Genomic DNA, 20,311 nt, shown 5'->3' with positions numbered 1-20,311 from the left:
CAAAGTTTGCCTTCACCCCCACCACCACTCTAGTTTCTTACCTCCCAAAGAAGAACAAGAATGTAGTCCTCCTCAGCACACTGCATAATATAGCAGAGATCAGTGATCATGAGGACAAGAAGCCAGCTATCATTCTGGACTAAAACCACAACAAAGGAGGTATGGACAACATGGACAAGGTGATTGGAACTTACAGCTGCAGGTGGACGATTGAGTGCTGGCCCTTAGCCATCTTCTATAACATCATTGATGTGTCCTCATACAATGCCTTTGATCAACCCTGCCTAGATGCCTGGCAAGTGGAAGAAGGGGAGGGTGTTCCTGGAGCAGCTGGGAAAGTTATTTGTAACTCCCCAAATTCAAAGAAGAGAACATCTCCCTCACACAGCAGCCTCTGCAGCACTTGTGAAAGCTGTTCAGGATGCTGAATCTTCTTCTGTTTTATGTGAGGCTGCAGCTGGGGCAGGCAAGAGGAGATGCCTATACTGTACCCCCAAAAAGGACTGTAAATCAAACACTATGTGCTCAACATGTAAAAATTATATCTGCAAAGTCCATGCTCACACGATGTGACCTACTGTCCCACATATGCTAATTAGGTCCGATGTGTTGCCAAAAGGTTGGTAGATATTGGGATGCTCTCAATGGTGCAGGTGTAGAATGTCTTTAGCACCTTTGAGGGCAGTTTAAAGTCCTTTAGGCATTTAAGATGCTAAAGATGCTGGCAGGCCTTGTTCACCAGGGTGTTAATGTGACAAGACAGGTTCTGCGTGATGTGAACCCCTAGGTACCGGAAACTGTCCACTCTCTCCACTAGAGTCTCATTTATTGTGAGGGGCTGGCAATTCTTCTCCTGCTTTGTGCTAAAGTCCACTATCAGCTCCTTAGTCTTGCTGACGTTCAGGAGGAGATTGTTGTCTTGGCACCATGTCTCCAGGTTTTCAATCTCCTCTAGTTAGGCTGTCTTGTCGTTGTTTGAGGTTAGGCCCACCACCACAGTATCGTCTGCAAATGTAATGATGTTGGTGGAGCTGGAAGTGGCCACACAGTCATAGGTGAGTACAGCAGGGGCTCAGAACACAACCCCCTGTTTTAGCGGTTAAGTGAAGACACAAGGGTGCCACACAAGGGTTAACTTTAAATCGAACCCAAAAAAAAAAAAATCAATGTGGGTAAATATGTTATAAATTGATATAAATGCAGAGGTGGACGAAGTACACAACTTCCTTACTTGAGTGAAAGTACAAATACTACTGGTCAAACATTACTCCATTACAAGTAAAAGTTGTAAAGACAGATTTTTACTTAAGTAAAAGTACAGAAGTACTTGTTTTTAAAAGTACTTAAGTATCAAAAGTAAATGTCAACACACTGTTTTATTATTGTTGCATTGTTGTATGCAATACTTTCTGTGGAATTAAGAGCTTTTAGAATGTTACAAAACCTATAGAAATTAAACAACTGAATTGACAAAAAAAGACAGGTATAATCATTTATTTTTAATTTAACACTCCTACCACCCCCAACAAAAAAGTACCGGTACATCTCAAAATTTAGAATATAATGAAAAAGGTCAATATTTTTTGTCACTCAGTTCAGAAAGTGAAACCCATATATTATATAGATTCATTACACATAGAGTGAAATATTTCAAGCATTTATTTCTTGAAATTGTGATGATTATGGCTTACAGATAAGGAAAACCCAAAATTAGAATATTACATAAGATCAATAAAAAAGGATATTTCAAAGAGAAATGTCAGACTTCTGAAAAGTATGTTTGTTTCTATGCACTCAATACTTGGTTGGGCCTCCTTTGCATCAATGCGGCATGGCATGGAGGCAATCAGCCTGTGGCACTGCTCAGGTGTAATGGAAGCCCAGGTTGCTTTGATAGCGGCCTTCAGGTTGTCTGCATTGTTGGGTCTGGTGTCTCTCATCTTCCTCTTGACAATACCCAATAGACTCTCTATGGGGTTCAGGTCAGGCGAATTTGCTGGCCAATCAAGCACAGTAACACCATGGTCATTGAACCAGCTTATGGTACCTTTAGCAGTGTGGGCAGGTGCCAAGTCCTGCTGGAAAATGAACTCAGCATCTCCATAAAGCTTGTCAGCAGAAGGAAGCATGAAGTGCTCCAAGATTTCCTGGTAGATGGCTGCGTTGACTGTGGACTTCAGAAAACACAGTGGACCAACACCAGCAGATAACATGGCAGCCCAAATCATCACTGACTGTGGAAACTTCACACTGGACTTCAAGCAACATAGATTCTGTGCCTCTCCACTCTTACTCCAGACTCTGGGACCTTGATTTCCAAATGAAATGCAAAACGTACTTTCATCTGAAAAGAGGACTTTGGACCACTGACCAACAGTCCAGTTCTTTTTCTCCACAGCCCAGGTAAGATGCTTCTGACGTTGTCTCTGGTTCAGGAGTGGCTTGACATGAGGAATGCGACATTTGTAGGCCGTGTCTAGGATTCGTCTTAAGCTCCCCCAAATTCTTGAATGGATTTTGCCTGACAATCCTCTCAAGGCTGCGGTTATCCCTTTTGCTGGTGCACCTTCTCCTACCACACTTTTTCCTTCCACTCAACTTTCTATGATTATGCTTGGATGCAGCACTCTGTGAACAACCGGCTTCTTTAGCAATTACCTTTTGTGGCTTACTGTCCTTGTGGAGGGTGTCATTGACTGTCTTCTGGATAACTGTCAAGTCAGCAGTCTTCCCCATGATTGTGTAGCCTACTGACCCACACTGAGAGACCATTTAAAAGCTCAGGAAACCTTTGCAGGTGTTTTGAGGTAATTAGCTGATTAGGGTGCGACACCATGACTTTCCAATATTGAACTTCTAATTCTCTGAGACACAGAATTTTGGGTTTTCCTTATCTGTAAGCCATAATCATCACAATTTCAAGAAATAAATGCTTGAAATATTTCACTCTATGTGTAATGAATCTATATAATATATGGGTTTCACTTTCTGAACTGAGTGACAAAAAATATTGACCTTTTTCATTATATTCTAAATTTTGAGATGTACCTGTACACATCTATGTGTATCCACTCATGCACATTTCAATCAAATGGTCTGTAAATGAAGACTGGTCAGAAAAAAATCTAACCTGCTTTAAAACCCAGCTACACAACTGTAGCTGTACAACCACCCAACAGCAACACTGCTTTAACAAAGAGTTATATATATTTCCACAGTTCATTTACACCGTTTTCATATGCATTTACACCATTGTCCAGGATCCTTCCTCCTGTGTGCAATGCGTTGTGGGCAATATTATCCATTAGAGTGTGCACTGTTCTGCACTTTGAATTTCTACCAGAAGTAGTAGACCATCCAGGAATTTTTGGAATACTCTTTTCAGTATACTACGATTTTGGGCATACTAATTCTATTTTTGAATACCATTTAGGACACATCATATGAGAATTTGGACACAGCATACATTTTTGTGTGTTAACTAACATCATTACCAATGCGTTGGTGGTGTATAACATACACTATATTGCCAAAAGTATTCGCTCACCTGCCTTGACTCGCATATGAACTTAAGTGACATCCCATTCCTAATCCATAGGGTTCAATATGACGTCGGTCCACCCTTTGCAGCTATAACAGCTTCAACTCTTCTGGGAAGGCTGTCCACAAGGTTTAGGAGTGTGTTTATGGGAATTTTTGACCATTCTTCCAGAAGCACATTTGTGAGGTCACACACTGATGTTGGACGAGAAGGCCTGGCTCTCAGTCTCCGCTCTAATTCATCCCAAAGGTGTTCTATCGGGTTGAGGTCAGGACTGTGCAGGCCAATCAAGTTCATCCACACCAGACTCTGTCATCCATGTCTTTATGGACCTTGCTTTGTGCACTGGTGCACAGTCATGTTGGAAGAGGAAGGGGCCAGCTCCAAACTGTTCCCACAAATTTGGGAGCATGGAATTGTCCAAAATGTCTTGGTATGCTGAAGCATTCAGAGTTCCTTTCACTGGAACTAAGGGGCCAAGCCCAGCTCCTGAAAAACAACCCCACACCATAATCCCCCCTCCACCAAACTTTACACTTGGCACAATGCAGTCAGACAAGTACCGTTCTCCTGGCAACTGTCAAACCCAGACTCGTCCATCAGATTGCCAGATGGAGAAGCGCGATTCATCACTCCAGAGAACGCGTCTCCACTGCTCTAGAGTCCAGTGGCGGCGTGCTTTACACCACTGCATCCGACGCTTTGCATTGCACTTGGTGATGTATGGCTTGGATGCAGCTGCTCGGCTATGGAAACCCATTCCATGAAGCTCTCTGCGCACTGTTCTTGAGTTAATCTGAAGGCCACATGAAGTTTGGAGGTCTGTAGCGATTGACTCTGCAGAAAGTTGGTGATCTCTTCGCACTATGCGGCTCAGCATCCACTGACCCCGCTCCGTCAGTTTACGTGGCCTACCACTTCGTGGCTGAGTTGCTGTCGTTCCCAAACAGTTCCACGTTCTTATAATACAGCTGACAGTTGACTGTGGAATATTTAGGAGCGAGGAAATTTCACGACTGGATTTGTTGCACAGGTGGCATCCTATCACAGTTCCACGCTGGAATTCACTGAGCTCCTGAGAGCGACCCATTCTTTCACAAATGTTTGTAAAAACAGTCTGCATGCCTAGGTGCTTGATTTTATACACCTGTGGCCATGGAAGTGATTGGAACACCTGATTCTGATTATTTGGATGGGTGAGCGAATACTTTTGGCAATATAGTGTACAAAGCATATATTCGTCCATTTTGTCAGCAATTGAGTTCAAAAAATTATGGAAAACCACTGAACTTTACAACACGTGACGCTACAAGAGTGAAATAAAAATCATCCTCTGATAAATGTGACTACTTTCTACTCAATGACCTTGACAGAAATGTAGTGGAGTAAAAGTAGAGTATTTGTCTTTCAAATTTAGTGAAGTTAAAGTAAAAAGTATCCAGAAAAAATAATACTCAAGTAAAGTACAGATACTCAAAAAGTGTACTTAAGTACAGTACTCAAGTAAATGTACTTCTTTACTGTCCACCTCTGTATAAATGTGGACCTGTGATTTGAAGGAGTAATCTCTCCCCATTGTATTATGTTCAAGTGGAACCACCTTTCTTATTGAAAGAGCAATACCCACTAGCCTTAGATGAGAAGGAAGAGAAAAAAGACTGCCCTTTCAATTTAATTCAATTCAATTTATTTTGTATAGCGCCTTTTACAATGAACATTGTCTCAAAGCAGCTTTACAAGAGAAGAGAAATGGAGAAAGGGGAGGGAAAAAATGAAAATAAAAAATAACTAAATAGCTAGAAATAAAAATAAATTATTACATTAAATTATTAAACTATTTTATCCTTAATTTATTTTATCCCTAATGAGGTGGCAAGGAAAAACTCCCTGGGATGATATGAGGAAGAAACCTTGAGAGGAACCAGGCTCAGAAGGGAAGTATGTCTTTTGTAAAAACAATGTCAGTGTTCATAGATTTTAAATGGGAGAGCACTTTACCACATTTGGCATAATGGTTTAGGCCTTTAAAGTTCCAGGAAGCAATGGTCAAAGCTCCCACCCCTCTATCAGGGGTTTACTTAGAGTAGCAGCCATCCCAGTTTTGTGTTTGTTGCTCTCCCTCACCACAGTATGCACCCACAGACAAAACACTATTAAACATCCCCTCCTATGATCCTTTATCACAACAAAGCTAAAAAGAAAGCACAAAACCAGAACATAGCTGGAAACCCAAGCTTGGTTGTACATTAAATCAGAATTTTTCCCAAGATTAACCTGACTTTAAAGACAGCCCAAATGCCATAAGCTGACTATCAGGATCTCAGTGAGCAGTTCCTATGGGTGCTATGAATGTCCATATGCACATGTACTTGGTTATTGATAATCCAAATTGTGCGGCATATAAATATTGTGTATAAACAAGTAACATTTAAAAAAAAATAAATAAATAAAATAAAATTCTATATACATATATATATATACATATACATATATACATATATATACATACATATATATATATATATATATATATATATATATATATACACACACACACACATTACTTATTGCATTAATTAATGCTGACAATTACTTATATATATATATATATATATATATATATATACACACACATATATATATATATATATATATATATATATATATATATATATAAGTAATTGTCAGCATTAATTAATTAGAGTTAACACGATAATAACGCGTTATTATCGTGTTAACTCTAATTAATTAATGCTGACAATTACTTTATCGCACGTTAACACAGTTTTTATTATTTTGTAAATTATTTTAAAAGTCTGTTGCTCAGCAGCTCTGAATACACATACAGACAAACCATGGGTGACGGGAGGGGTGGGATCTTGATCCATACTGGCTTGGGATAAATGTCATGACGCGTCTGAACCAATGAGAGCATTTGGGATAAGCGTAAGACTGCCGCAAGGCTGAAAGGAACCAGGAAAGAAATAGAACGGGAGGATACACAAACACGGAGAAAGGCACGGAACAGAGAGAGTGTTAACTTGCATTAACTCATGACAATCATGCGATTAATTGCAGTTAAAAATTTTAATCATTGCCCAGCCCTATACATCAGTCTCTTTTTTTATAGTAGTATACAACTATTTCTGACTTAAATAGCTGAAAATTTTATTATAGGGAAGCTATCCCCTCTAGCACTGCCTTGTTAGCCTCGTTGCTGACCTCACCACTACGGTGATCTTAAATGACTCTCTGGGCTTCTGTCATTTATTCTATGTTTTTTGGGTTTGCGTGGCATCTTAATTAGCTACTTTAATCTCAATGACATGACAATAAAACATTATTTAGTTTAGCTCACATACAGTATCTCACAAAAGTGAGTACACCCCTCACATTTTTGTAAAGATTTTATTATATCTTTTCATGTGACAACACTGGAGAAATGACACTGCTACAATGTAGTGCGTGTACAGCCTGTATAACAGTGTAAATTTGCTGTCCCCTCAAAATAACTCAACATACAGCCATTAATGTCTAAACCGTTGGCAACAAAAGTGAGTACACCCCTAATTGGAAATGTCCAAATTGGGCCCAAAGTGTCAATATTTTGTGTGGCCACCATTATTTTCCAGCACTGCCTTAACCCTCTTGGGCATGGAGTTTAACAGAGCTTCACAGGTTGCCACTGGAGTCCTCTTCCACTCCTCCATGATGACATCACAGAGCTAGTGGATGTTGGAGACCTTGAGCTCCCCCACCTTCTGTTTGAGGATGCCCCACCGATGCTCAATAGGGTTTAGGTCTGGAGATATGCTTGGCCAGTCCATCACCTTTACCCTCAGCTTCTTTCTCAAGGCAGTGGTCGTCTTGGAGGTGTATTTGGGGTCGTTATCATGTTGAAATACTGCCCTGCGCCCCAGTCTCCAAAGGGAGGGGATCATGCTCTGCTTCAGTATGCCACAGTACATGTTGTCATTCATGGTTCCCTCAATGAACTGTAGCTCCGCAGTTCCGGCAGCACTCATGCAGGCCCAGACCATGACACTCCCACCACCATGCTTGACTGTAGGCAAGACACACTTGTCTTTGTACACCTCACCTGGTTGCCGCCACACACACTTGACGCCATCTGAACCAAATAACTTTATCTTGGTCTCATAGGACCACAGGACATGGTTCCAGTAATCCATGTCCTTAGTCTGCTTGTCTTCAGCAAACTGTAGCGGGCTTTCTTGTGCATCATCTTTAGTAGAGGCTTCCTTCTGGGACGACAGCCATGCAGACCAATTTGATGCAGTGTGTGGTGTATGGTCTGAGCGCTGATAGGCTGACCCCCCCCACCCCTTCAACCTCTGCAGCACTCATATGTCTATTTCTCAAAGACAACCTCCGGATATGACGCTGAGCACATGCACTTAACTTTTTTGGTCGACCATGGTGAGGCCTGTTCTGAGTGGAACCCGTCTTGTAAAACCGCTGTATGATCAGGCCCACTGTGCTGCAGCTCAGTTTCAGGGTCTTGGCAATCTTCTAACAGCCTAGGCCATCTTTACATAGAGCAACAATTCTTTTTTTTAGATCCTCAGAGAGTTCTTTGCCATGAGGTGCCATGTCATGTAACAAGTCACATGACACCGGGGAGGGTAAATGGCTAATTGGGCCCAATTTGGACATTTCCACTTAGGGGTGTACTCACTTTTGTTGTCAATGGTTTAGACATTAATGGCTGTGTGTTGAGTTATTTTGAGGGGACAGCAAATTTACACTCTTATACAGGCTGTACACTCACTACTTTACATTGTAGCAGAGTGTCATTTCTTCAGTCTTGTCACATGAAAGGTATAATAATATTTACAAAAAATTTTGGACAAAAATTTTGGACAAAATATTTTGGGGCATTTTGGACCCCTTAACATGCTCAAAAACTCTTGAAAATCAGCAGACAGGTTGGAATCTGTGGCCATTAGGACGTCACCATGGCTTGGCCCTGGGCGTGGCTCACACCCGTTACAGCGCCCCCTAGAACATCTTGCTGCATAGCTGATACACACTTGCACATATCCAAGTACAACTTGGTACACACTTAGATCTTATTGAACTGAACAACTTTCACACTGCATGTCATTAAGTCTAATCCACAGGAAGTGAGTTATTTTGAGTTGTTTGCAAAACACACCCAATGGCATTTGAAATACTCCTCCTAGGGAATTGCTAAAATGATCTCAAGACATTGATAATGCAAAATTGATGAGGGATTTTTGATATCTCAAACGGTTCAGCCGTGAGAAGCCCTTAAACTTATGGTGAATAAAATGAAACAGGAAGTGGCTAATAACTTCAGTGTACATTAAGTGATCTACATGAAACCTTATGTTAAGCATTGAAAGCTGATCACACTGATATGACAACTGTGAGTCTCTGTCATAGCGCCACCAACTGGCAGCAGGAAGTGTATCACTTTTTGAAATCTCTAATATTTTCTCCCTTACTTTCACCTGATTTGGTTCAAAATCAGTCAGAATAATGACAAGACATGGCTGATGTGAAACTGTGAAGGAATTTTTGATACCTTGAATCATGTTACTATGGTGACGATTTACATGAGAACATAATAGAAGAAAATGAATCTTCTCATATCTTACGAGTGGAAAGGCCTAATGTTCCAAAATATTTCCCATAGAGTATGTAAATGTTTATGAGAAAGGCCAGTGTGGCTGGTCCCTGGGCGTGGCACAGGGCTGTCACAGCGCCCCCTGGAACTTTGTCAGAAATATAGCTGCACAGCTCATATTCACTTGGACGTATATGCATGAGAGCCGGTATACATTTAGTTCTCATTGAGCTAAATGACGTTCATCCACCTGTCATGGGATCTGCTTAACAGGAAGTCAGTTATTTTGGGATATTTGAAAAACGCACCCAATGGAATTTGATATACTCCTCCTAGGGGATTTGTATGATTTTGACCAGACAGGGACCAATATGATCTGAAGACATTGATGATCTAAAGTTGATAAGAGATTTTTGATATCACAAAGGGTTCAGCTGTGAGGAGCCCTTAAACGTATGGCGAATAAAAGGAAACAGGAAGTGGCTAATAACTTAGGTGTATATTGTGTCATGTACATCAAACCTCAACTTTATGTTATGAGAAGAAAGCTGATCACATGGACATGACTACTATCAGTGTCAGTCATAGCACCACCAAATCGCAGCAGGAAGTGTGTCACTTTTTGAAATCTCTAATATTTTGTCCCTTACTTTCATCTGATTTGGTTCAAAATCAGTCAGAATAATGACAATACATGGCTGATGTGAAACTGTGAAGGAATTTGTGAATGGCGACGATTTACATATGAACATAAGATATGAGAAGATTAATTTTCTTCTATTATGAGTGGAAAGGCCTAATGTTCCAAAATATTTCACATATAAAGTGCAAATGTTTATGAGAAAGGCCAGTGGGGCTGGTCCCCAGACATGGCACAGGGCTGTCACAGTGCCCCCTGGAACTTTGTCAGAAATATAGCTGCACAGCTCATATTCACTTGTATGTATATACATGACACATGGTATACAATTAGATCTCATTGAGCTAAATGACATTCATCCACCTGTCATGGATTTGCTTAACAGGAAGTCAGTTATTTTGGGAAGTTTGAAAAACGCACCCAATGGAATTTGATATACTCCTCCTAGGGGATTTGTATGATTTTAAGCAAACAGGCTCCAATATGATCTGAAGACATTGATGATGCAACCTTGCCAAGGGATTTTTGATATCTCAAACGGTTCAGCCATGAGGAGCCCTTAAACTTATTGCGAATAAAAGAAAACAGGAAATGGCTAATAACTTCGGTGTACATTGAGTGATTACCTCAAGGTAATCTTAAGAGAAAAAAGCTGATCACAGCGATATGACAATTATGAGTCTGAGTCATAGCGCCACCAACTGGCAGCAGGAAATGTGTCACTTTTAGAAATCTTATGTATTGTCCCTTCCTTTCACCTGATTTGGTTCAAAATCAGTCAAAATGATGTGAAGACATGGCTGATATGAAACAGTGAAGGAATTTGTGATATTTTAAATGATGTTGCTATGGTGAGGACATAACTGAAAAAAATTAAATGGTCTTATATCATAACAGTGGAAAGTCCAAATGTTTCAAAACATTTCACATACAAAGAACAATTGGTTGTGAGTAAGTTTGCTTAGTTTCATGGTTTTGTGATGCTCTAACAGCTCACAACAAATTTTTACATTCATCAGTCTATTAACTAGACATGGTTTTGGATTGACTCCTGCAGTACTAGACTATGTCCACTAGATGGATGAAGCTTTTTCCCCTTTATTTATTTCTTTTTTTGAATATGGCTTCATGTTCACAATTTATAAACTACTCACAAAAAGGATATTCGGCTTTTGGGTGAAATTTCAGGATGCACCTAAAATGCACTATAGCCTTTACAGGTGAACTTAATTTGACCTTCTCTACACTTTTGAATGCACATGTCCAACTGTTTGATGTTTCAGTACTTTTTGCATAACTTGCTGTTCTCTAACAAGGTGCTTAATGGCAAAATTCACAACTGGTGTTTGATCCATGAATCGACCAATAAATTTTCTGGTTCAATTAGAATTGGTATTTTAACAGTCCTCTTCATCATGCTGTTCACATTTTGACATCATGAGACCAAGACCACACCTAACAATTGATCACCAGTACCTCGCTGTTGCAAAGCTTCAAACAGGCTGTTCTCAGAGCGAAGTGGCCACTGAGCTTAGAGTGTCATCAGCAGGTTGCGACAGAGATACAGAGAGACTGGAAGAGAAAGGCATAGAAGTGGACGTCCTTTGGCCACATCCCACGTTGATGACCGCTTCATTGTGAACAGTGCCCTGAGGAACTGGATGATGAATGCCACTCAACTCCAGTCACATTTAAGGGAGGTGAGAGGCACCCAAGTGTCACGTCAGACCATTCAAAACCATTTACATCAGCGTGGTCTGCGTGCTAGACGACCTGCAAGGGTACCTGACCACACCACCAGGCACAGGCGTCATCGTCTTGCATGGGCCAGGGAGCATTTACGCTGGACGAGGGACCAGTGGGCCTCAGTGCTGTTCTCTGATGAAAGTCGATTCATGTTGAGCAGAAATGATGGCCGCCAACGATGTTGGAGACATCAAGGAGAGCACTATACATCAGCCACTGTTGTCACCAGACGAGCCTTTGGTGGTGGCGGTGTTACAGTTTGGGCAGGTGTGTCTAATTGTGAATGGTACAGTGACAAGCCAATACTACCTGAATAACATCATTAATCCAGTCATTGTGCACCTGCATGAACAACACAGGCTTAATTACATCTTCATGAATGACAATGCCCCAGCTCATCGAGGTCGCATCATTAGGGAATGGCTGCTGGTGGCTGGGGTACCTCAAATGGAGTGGCCTGCACTTTCTCCAGACCTGAATCCCATAGAAAACCTATGGGATCACCTGAGCACCCCAGAACCTCACAGATCTAAGGGCCACCCTTCAAGAAGAGTGGAATGCCATGCCTCAGCAGACAATAAGTCAACTCATGAACAGCATGAGACGTGGTTGTCAAGCTGTAATTGATGGTCAAGGGCACATGACAAATTATTGAGACACTGACATTTTTTGTTGTGGTATACCCACCACTGTTGTTGGCTTTTGTTTCAATAAATTGTTTGAGATGAGGAAATCACCATTGCATGCTTCTACGTAAATGCACTACTTTCATGATATAATATCACTGTAGCAACTTTTTACATTTTCCATAAATTTCACCCAAAAGCCAAATATCCTTAACTTTTTGTGAAAAGTGTATATACAGAGTCAACCAACAAATGTATATACACTTTAGGAAAAGAAAAATAGTATGATGTATATTATATATTATCATCAGAATATCATCATATATATCATTCTATAACATATAGCAAGAAATTTAGTAATAAATTATTTATACAAATTTTTCTTTTACTGAAATGTGTATATTTTTTTCTAGCTGACTCTCTCTCTCTCATGTACAGTGTGTATATATATATATATATATATATATATATATATATATATATATATATATATATATATATATACACTGTACATGAGAGAGAGAGACAATTATTTGTCCATATTATTATTTTACCATATTATTATGGTATTATTTTACCATATTATTATACCATATTACTATATCAGGATATATATATACACTATATTGCCAAAAGTATTCGCTCACCTGCCTTGACTTGCATATGAACTTAAGTGACATCCCATTCCTAATCCATAGGGTTCAATATGACGTCGGTCCACCCTTTGCAGCTATAACAGCTTCAACTCTTCTGGGAAGGCTGTCCACAAGGTTTAGGAGTGTGTTTATGAGAATTTTTGACCATTCTTCCAGAAGCACATTTGTGAGGTCACACACTGATGTTGGACGAGAAGGCCTGGCTCTCAGTCTCCGCTCTAATTCATCCCAAAGGTGTTCTATTGGGTTGAGGTCAGGACTCTGTGCAGGCCAGTCAAGTTCCTCCACACCAGACTCTGTCATCCATGTCTTTATGGACCTTGCTTTGTGCACTGGTGCACAGTCATGTTGGAAGAGGAAGGGGCCAGCTCCAAACTGTTCCCATAAAGTTGGGAGCATGGAATTGTCCAAAATGTCTTGGTATGCTGAAGCATTCAGAGTTCCTTTCACTGGAACTAAGGGGCCAAGCCCAGCTCCTGAAAAACAACCCCACACCATAATCCCCCCTCCACCAAACTTTACACTTGGCACAATGCAGTCAGACAAGTACCGTTCTCCTGGCAACTGCCAAACCCAGACTCGTCCATCAGATTGCCAGATGGAGAAGCGTGATTCGTCACTCCAGAGAATGCGTCTCCACTGCTCTAGAGTCCAGTGGCGGCGTGCTTTACACCACTGCATCCGACGCTTTGCATTGCACTTGGTGATGTATGGCTTGGATGCAGCTGCTCGGCCATGGAAACCCATTCCATGAAGCTCTCTGCGCACTGTTCTTGAGCTAATCTGAAGGCCACATGGAGTTTGGAGGTCTGTAGCGATTGACTCTGCAGAAAGTTGGCGACCTCTTCGCACTATGCGCCTCAGCATCCACTGACCCCGCTCCGTCAGTTTACATGGCCTACTACTTCGTGGCTGAGTTGCTGTCGTTCCCAAACACTTCCACGTTCTTATAATACAGCTGACAGTTGACTGTGGAATATTTAGGAGCGAGGAAATTTCACGACTGGATTTGTTGCACAGGTGGCATCCTATCACAGTTCCACGCTGGAATTCACTGAGCTGACCTGAGAGCGACCCATTCTTTCACAAATGTTTGTAAAAACAGTCTGCATGCCTAGGTGCTTGATTTTATACACCTGTGGCCATGGAAGTGATTGGAACACCTGATTCTGATTATTTGGATGGGTGAGCGAATACTTTTGGCAATATAGTGTATATATGTATGTGTGTGTGTGTATATATATATATATATATATATATATATATATATATATATATATATATATATATATATATATATATACACACACACACACACACACACATACATATATATATATATATATATATATATATCCTGATATAGTAATATGGTTTAGAGGGAGAGTCATTGTCCCTTTTGACATCACTGGACATTGCTGTGATCACTTTCATTGGACCCAAATTGTCACTTTCGTCCTTTTGTTATTTCCCCTTTAAATGCATGTGCCCACTGTGTCTGGTGCGCTTGGGTGGCGATGCCACCGCTGCTTGGGCCTGATCATCGTTGCTTGCAACTATATTTTTATTTTATTTTCTTCAATTTTCTTTAACTGTCTTTTCTAAGTTGAATTTTGCAGGTCTTCATCCCACACACCCAATTATGTTAAATTAAGTGCTTTTCTGAAATCTGTGTGAGACTCTGGTCCACACATTAATCCATTCACCATCCTTTATTGGCTTCCCTAGATGTTACTTCATATGCGACCAGATCTACAGCAAATTAGCCACCTTGGAACTCCCTTTCATCAACCACGCAATCAAGGATTTCCCCTCAAAAGATGCAAAACAACTCCAGATTCTTGCTGAACTGATGAACTTGCTTAAAGTAATAATCAAAGAGGTCAAGAACAAGGTGGAGAAAAATTTGGGGCAGAACAACAGCTGATGCATCTGAGGCACAACAGGATCTATGTAACATCTGATCAAGTAACGCTCATACATGCTGCCAGGTAGAGGCATAGATCTTCCAGGCATAGATATTCCATTAACAGTGTAGTTCCATGAAAACTACATTTCCTATCTTTTTGATAGGCCATTACCACAGCTCGTCTGGGACTACTTTTAAGTAAAACTATAGATTTTCTAGTTCTATGGGTCAAGAGAAGTTGAACAATGAAGAAAGGAAATATTCTCTCTCATTATTTCAGAGCAAATTCAACCTGGTAAGATAAAAGAGTTCTGTCTCAATTTTGAGAAGTTAATACAGCTAAGACTGGTTTACACTGTATGCAGTTTGGTTTCAGAATAAATCATTCTACTGAAACAGTTGGTGCTATATTCTTAGATGTGCGTTAATCACAATGTTCTTCTCTCTAAACTATCTAATTTCCAATTTTCATATGGAGCCTTAGCATGGATTTCCTCATATTTATTAAATAGACAGAAATGTGTAAAAATTAAAGGGGTTCATTCTAATAATTTAAACTGTACAATGGGCATACCCCAAGGATCAATATTAGGCCCTTTATTATTTAGTCTGTACATTAATGACCTTCCACAACAGTGTGAAGGGATACAGGTGCAAATGTATGCCGAGTTAATAGTTAAAAGTCGCTATGGAAAGGATTACACAGTGGTTAGAGCAATCGTGCCTTACCTTGAACACTGGTAGAACAAAAGGGATGTTTTTTTCTAAAACGAATATTTGTTGCTCCAATGTAGATATCTCTATAAATGGTGAAAAGATAGAAATTGTCACAGAGTTTAATTATCTTGGTTTAACATTGGACTCAAAGATTAGTTTCAAAAAGCATGTAAAGAAAATGGTGAGGAATATAAAATTATGTCTTCCCACTGACGTAGCTATGACTCATGCATGCTACAATTTGTTTTCATTTGTCATATTGTGCGACATGTTGGGGTCAAGCAGGAGAAACAGTTATTAAACCTTTAAGATCTCTTTATAAACCGACTTTAAAAACTTTGAACAAAAAGCCTAACCAGTATCACCACTGTAGGGTTTTGGAGAAATATAATTTTTTGAGCCCCTCCCATACTTCATGTTCTTGTGCAACTCACCTCTGCAGATTTTTTAAGATCTATTAGATCGTCATCTAGTAGTGATTGTGTTGTTTCTTTATGTCACTCTGCTTTTGGATTATCATCTTTCTCAGTGAAGGCTAATTACTTGGTGGAACATGTTACCCGAAGACATAAGGATGTGCACATCTATTGACCTTTTCAAACTAAAACTAAAATTTTATCAACTATCAACTCAAGTCTGTAAACACTGATATGATTGTGGTTTTACTGAACCTTATTTTTATTTTTTTATTGTGGCTCTGATAGGATGTGTATAGGTACAGTATCACTAGATCGTATGTGTTTGTTACTTTGTTTTTATGTTTGTGATTATCTGCCAAGGGACCACGGATGAAAATGATCCTTTTGGCTAAATTCGGTATGATGCATTAAATGGACACATTTATGTTTATAATTGTACATGGTCCCTTTCAAATAAAAAAAAAATTCAGAACCTGAATGACCCATACTTTGCTCAAATATTTCTGGCCAAACTCTTCTATTGGGTCTATTGTTTGAGTGCTCTGTGCATACGTGTCACTGCAGTATAATGCTGCACCTGTCTGCTTCATGCTCTAGGTAGCTTGCCATTAAAAAACAGGACTGTGAATTGTGCCCTCTACCAGAAAATCAGAAAGTCTACCTCTGAATGTCTCAAAAGAAACAAAATACATTTGACAAAATCCTCACTTCAACCCCTCTGAGATGCTGTTGCAGGACCTTACACTTGACATTTCATTCTACAAATCCCCCACTGTGGCTGTATAAAGCAATTCTGGAATGAAGAGTTTTCCACACAAGTGAAAATACTTTTTGACATAAGTGTATATAACTTTTACAGTAATAGAATAGTAAATAAAATGGTAAAAAAAAAAACAGCATTTTTATAGTATTAGAATACTGTAGACCAGGGGTATCAAACCATATCCACAAAGGGCCGGTGTGGGTGCAGATTTTCATTGCAACCGAGCAGAATCCACACCTGAATCTACTGAAAGCCAAGAACAGTTGATTAAACAGGTGGTGTGACTTCTGCTTGGTTGCAATGAAAACCTGCACCCGCACCGGCCCTTTGTGGATACGGTTTGACACCCCTGCTATAGACAAACACTACACAGGAATAAGAGGTGTAAATAACCTTAAAAGTATAGCAGAGAGTAAATAGTGATGCAAATGATAATGGAAAAAAAAGTGATGTATAAGCATTTCACTTAATCTGAGCCATCAGTGTGTGAGATAGAAGTGTGTGACTAGTCAAGACTGTGTTTACAATGAATAGTGATGTGTTTATGTATCAGTGCCTGCTGGCATCTTTGTAAATTACATCAAACAGAAATAAAATAAATGTTGCAACCAGCTCATCCACAGACCACCTAACAGAAAATTTTCAAGTAAATCATCCAAAGCAAGCCCCCTTCAGTCAGAAGTTATTGGCATTTGTGGAGAGTGTACTAGGAGTCACCTGGACTAGGAATATCTATTTGGATTAGTGCACAAACTCATGATAAAGGTCCTAATGAGGCAGCCGTTGTGTCTATGCAGTTTTTTCCAACAAATGCATTACTGCTAATTCTTACCTATTCAAGTATAATTTGGGATGTAACTTTTAAAACTGCCATTTGTATATGCATCTTTCACATTATTTGTCAGTGCATTAGGCTATGCTGTGCTCCATATTGGGACAACAGATTGCAGAGAATTCAATGATCAATGTAGGACAATTTGCATGTAAAGTAAAATAAAAAACATTAAATTAGAAACAGGAAAAATAGTGTAAACATTTTAAGCAGGTTTGTCCTGCATTCTTTTTAACTCTGAATCTGAAGTACTTCATGTATTTTGTCACTGCTGCACTGCAATAAACAACTTCTCCATTAAGACCTTTGATTGGTTTATTGTTTTATTTTCTTACAAGTGCTTTCATTCCCTCTTTCTCCAGGAAATTAACATCAACAGGGAAAAAGGAAACAAACATCCATTCCATGCTTTGGTGTGGCTACAGTATGAAGATGAGCAGATAGCTTAATTGTAAATGTTGGGGTTTGCTTCATTGTTGACATTATGATATGTGCAACATTACACAAGGAATTTAACTGTCTTATGCCTGACATCACTGGTTCACAGTCAAATATCTCCACCAGGATTTTGTCTCTTTCCTTGTCATGATTGACCGCTAATGGTTCAGCTGTGGCTCTGAGGTAGAACTCCCTCACAGTGTAACCTTTATTTCTGAAACATTTTCAGCAGCTAATGATCTTTATGAAGTAGGTCACATCATCTCTGATAAAGCATGACAGTAATGTGTAGGGTGCAGGTTTTGCCCATCAGTTAAACTAAGTCATTGATCTATGCCTTTTGTCATGTCATGATGAGGGGTGAATGCCTTGAATATATCAAGCAGAGCAAGTGAAAAGTCACAAATAGCTCCTTTTAGTAGAGTTGTACCTAATGCCAGCCACTCAGAAAGCTATTGCGCTATTATGAGGATATTGTGATGCTGAGAGCACATGCAACACAGGTACATTAACATCTTGTGCAAACAGCACTCCTTTCTTCTTCTGTAACTTAAATAACCCTTTCGTAATAAACCTGACAAACCTACAATAAACATGTCAACCACCACGTCTGTTTTTGCTGATGCCCTTTCGTTTATCAATTGATAACACAGCATACTACACCTTTCTACTGTATAAATACTCCCTGTTGGTCTTAGTAAACCTTGAAGACTTGGCTATCCAATCACTGTATCTGGTCTTAGCGGCAGCAGTGCGACCATTTTTGGGGATCCTGATTTGTCCCCTATAGGTCAAAATGACCATTTATTAATTTTCAGTGAAAAAAAAAACCACATTACTCTAATGGCAGTACACACACCACCACACACACGTTGTCAAAACCACTCCTCACCAAAATAAACTGGCAGTTTTAAAAGAACAATGGCATCTCAGCACCAAAGCCAGTGCCACTGAGTGTAAATACAAGGTGGATCAGCCTTTCAGCACCAAGGCCAGCGCAGCTGAGTGTGATGAAAAGGCAGGGCAGCTGAAAGTATAAAAAAAACAATCAGAAGCGCTCCATAACTCCTTACCCTCAAGGAGAAGACTCTCGGAGGGAGCCAGGCTCAGCAGTACAGTAGGGGGAGATAAGAGTGGAGTTATGGGTGATTGCTGCCTCCCTACCTGGCTACTTCACCCACACTCCACTGAAACCTCCAGCACTACTTCAACTGGACCTTCCACTGTGACACCTCTTCATTTTTTTTCCATATTCTTTTACTTTGCACTTTGTTTAAATGAATGAGCACTTTTCCCTGACTCTGTGCCTTTTCTCCATGTTCCCCCTTGCTGCAAGTGTCATGAATACTAATACTGAACATTGACATCCCTTGCTGTAAATTATCAGCAATTACAGGATATATTTTATATACACATGTGCATGAACATGTTAATGGTTTTACCAAGAAAATAGGGATGGTTGGAGAAAGATGGAAATCTTCAAAGAGTTGTGCAGGTGTAATTACTTCCCTATCAGTGTCACTTTCCTCAATATTCTGCACTGATGCTTTTGTTTGTTTGTTTTTTCTTTTCATTTTCCTATCATAGTTATTTTTTCGGGAGACACTTTTTGTTTTCTGTCTTTACACATCAAGTGGAGGTATCCCACTTTGGATCATTTTAATATCCAGTGAATATTAATGTTCACTCAAAGGTATGTAATCATTAAGTATGGCAGATATCCTTCTTGTACACTGTGTAAAATGCAGGATGTTTAGTAATTCTAATTCTTTAGTAAGTCATAAGCATTAATTTTACTTGTGATAAGTGTATTTTAGTTAGCTCTCTAACAAAGATGTTATTTGCTTTAGAGGTGTGCATCCAGATGCCAGGGAGGATTAGTGATAGCAAGAGTAATGCTGTGTCTGTAGAGGGAAAATCTGGATGCCATAGGTGGAGTTAGCAAACCCCCCCAACTACAGCATTAGACCATTCAAAGCGGGTAGAATGCTAACACTAAGGCTTTAGACAAGCAGGCTAATCTGACCATCTGCTAGCAGCAATGAGTTATCTCCCAGGGTTCACAACATTCCCTGAGCTAAACAACAATGCAGAAACACTCAAAAATTTGTTTTAGTAACCAATCATAAGATAAGATCATAGTGAATGCACAACCAGCAACTTTGATCTGAAGCTAGGACTGTTAAACATAAGATCTCTTGCATCTAAAGCACTGATTCATTACTGATCAGAAGCTTAGTGTTCTATGCTTAAGAGAAACACAGATTAAACCAAACAGGTATGTACCATTAAATAAAGCTCATCTGATCAGTAATAGGCAGGGGAGGAGGTGTTGCAGTTATTCCTGACAATAAGCTAGGAGCCATGAAAAATCTCATAAATTCAACACATCTGAAGTTCTTCATACCAACTT

General features: G+C 39.8%; 1 protein-coding gene across 2 annotated transcripts in view; it reads right to left on the bottom strand.

Moving 5' to 3' along the window:
- The window catches only part of rasgrf1 (Ras protein specific guanine nucleotide releasing factor 1), a 163,379-nt gene that overhangs the window by 85,829 nt on the left and 57,239 nt on the right, over positions 1 to 20,311 (bottom strand). The window contains exon 1 of one of the 2 annotated variants that reach the window (XM_058387478.1): positions 15,459 to 15,527. The exons of the other annotated variant lie outside the window; for it this stretch is intronic. The gene's annotated coding sequence lies outside the window, so the exon portion shown is untranslated. Of the gene's footprint in view, positions 1 to 15,458; positions 15,528 to 20,311 lie in introns of those variants that run through there. 2 annotated transcript variants of the gene reach the window in all.

The sequence above is a fragment of the Hemibagrus wyckioides genome, linkage group LG04 (assembly GCF_019097595.1).
Source record: "Hemibagrus wyckioides isolate EC202008001 linkage group LG04, SWU_Hwy_1.0, whole genome shotgun sequence".
NCBI classification, from domain to species: Eukaryota; Metazoa; Chordata; class Actinopteri; order Siluriformes; family Bagridae; genus Hemibagrus; species Hemibagrus wyckioides.
The sequence above is the reverse complement of the archived record's forward strand: the minus strand, read 5'-3'. Positions and strand labels throughout refer to the sequence as shown.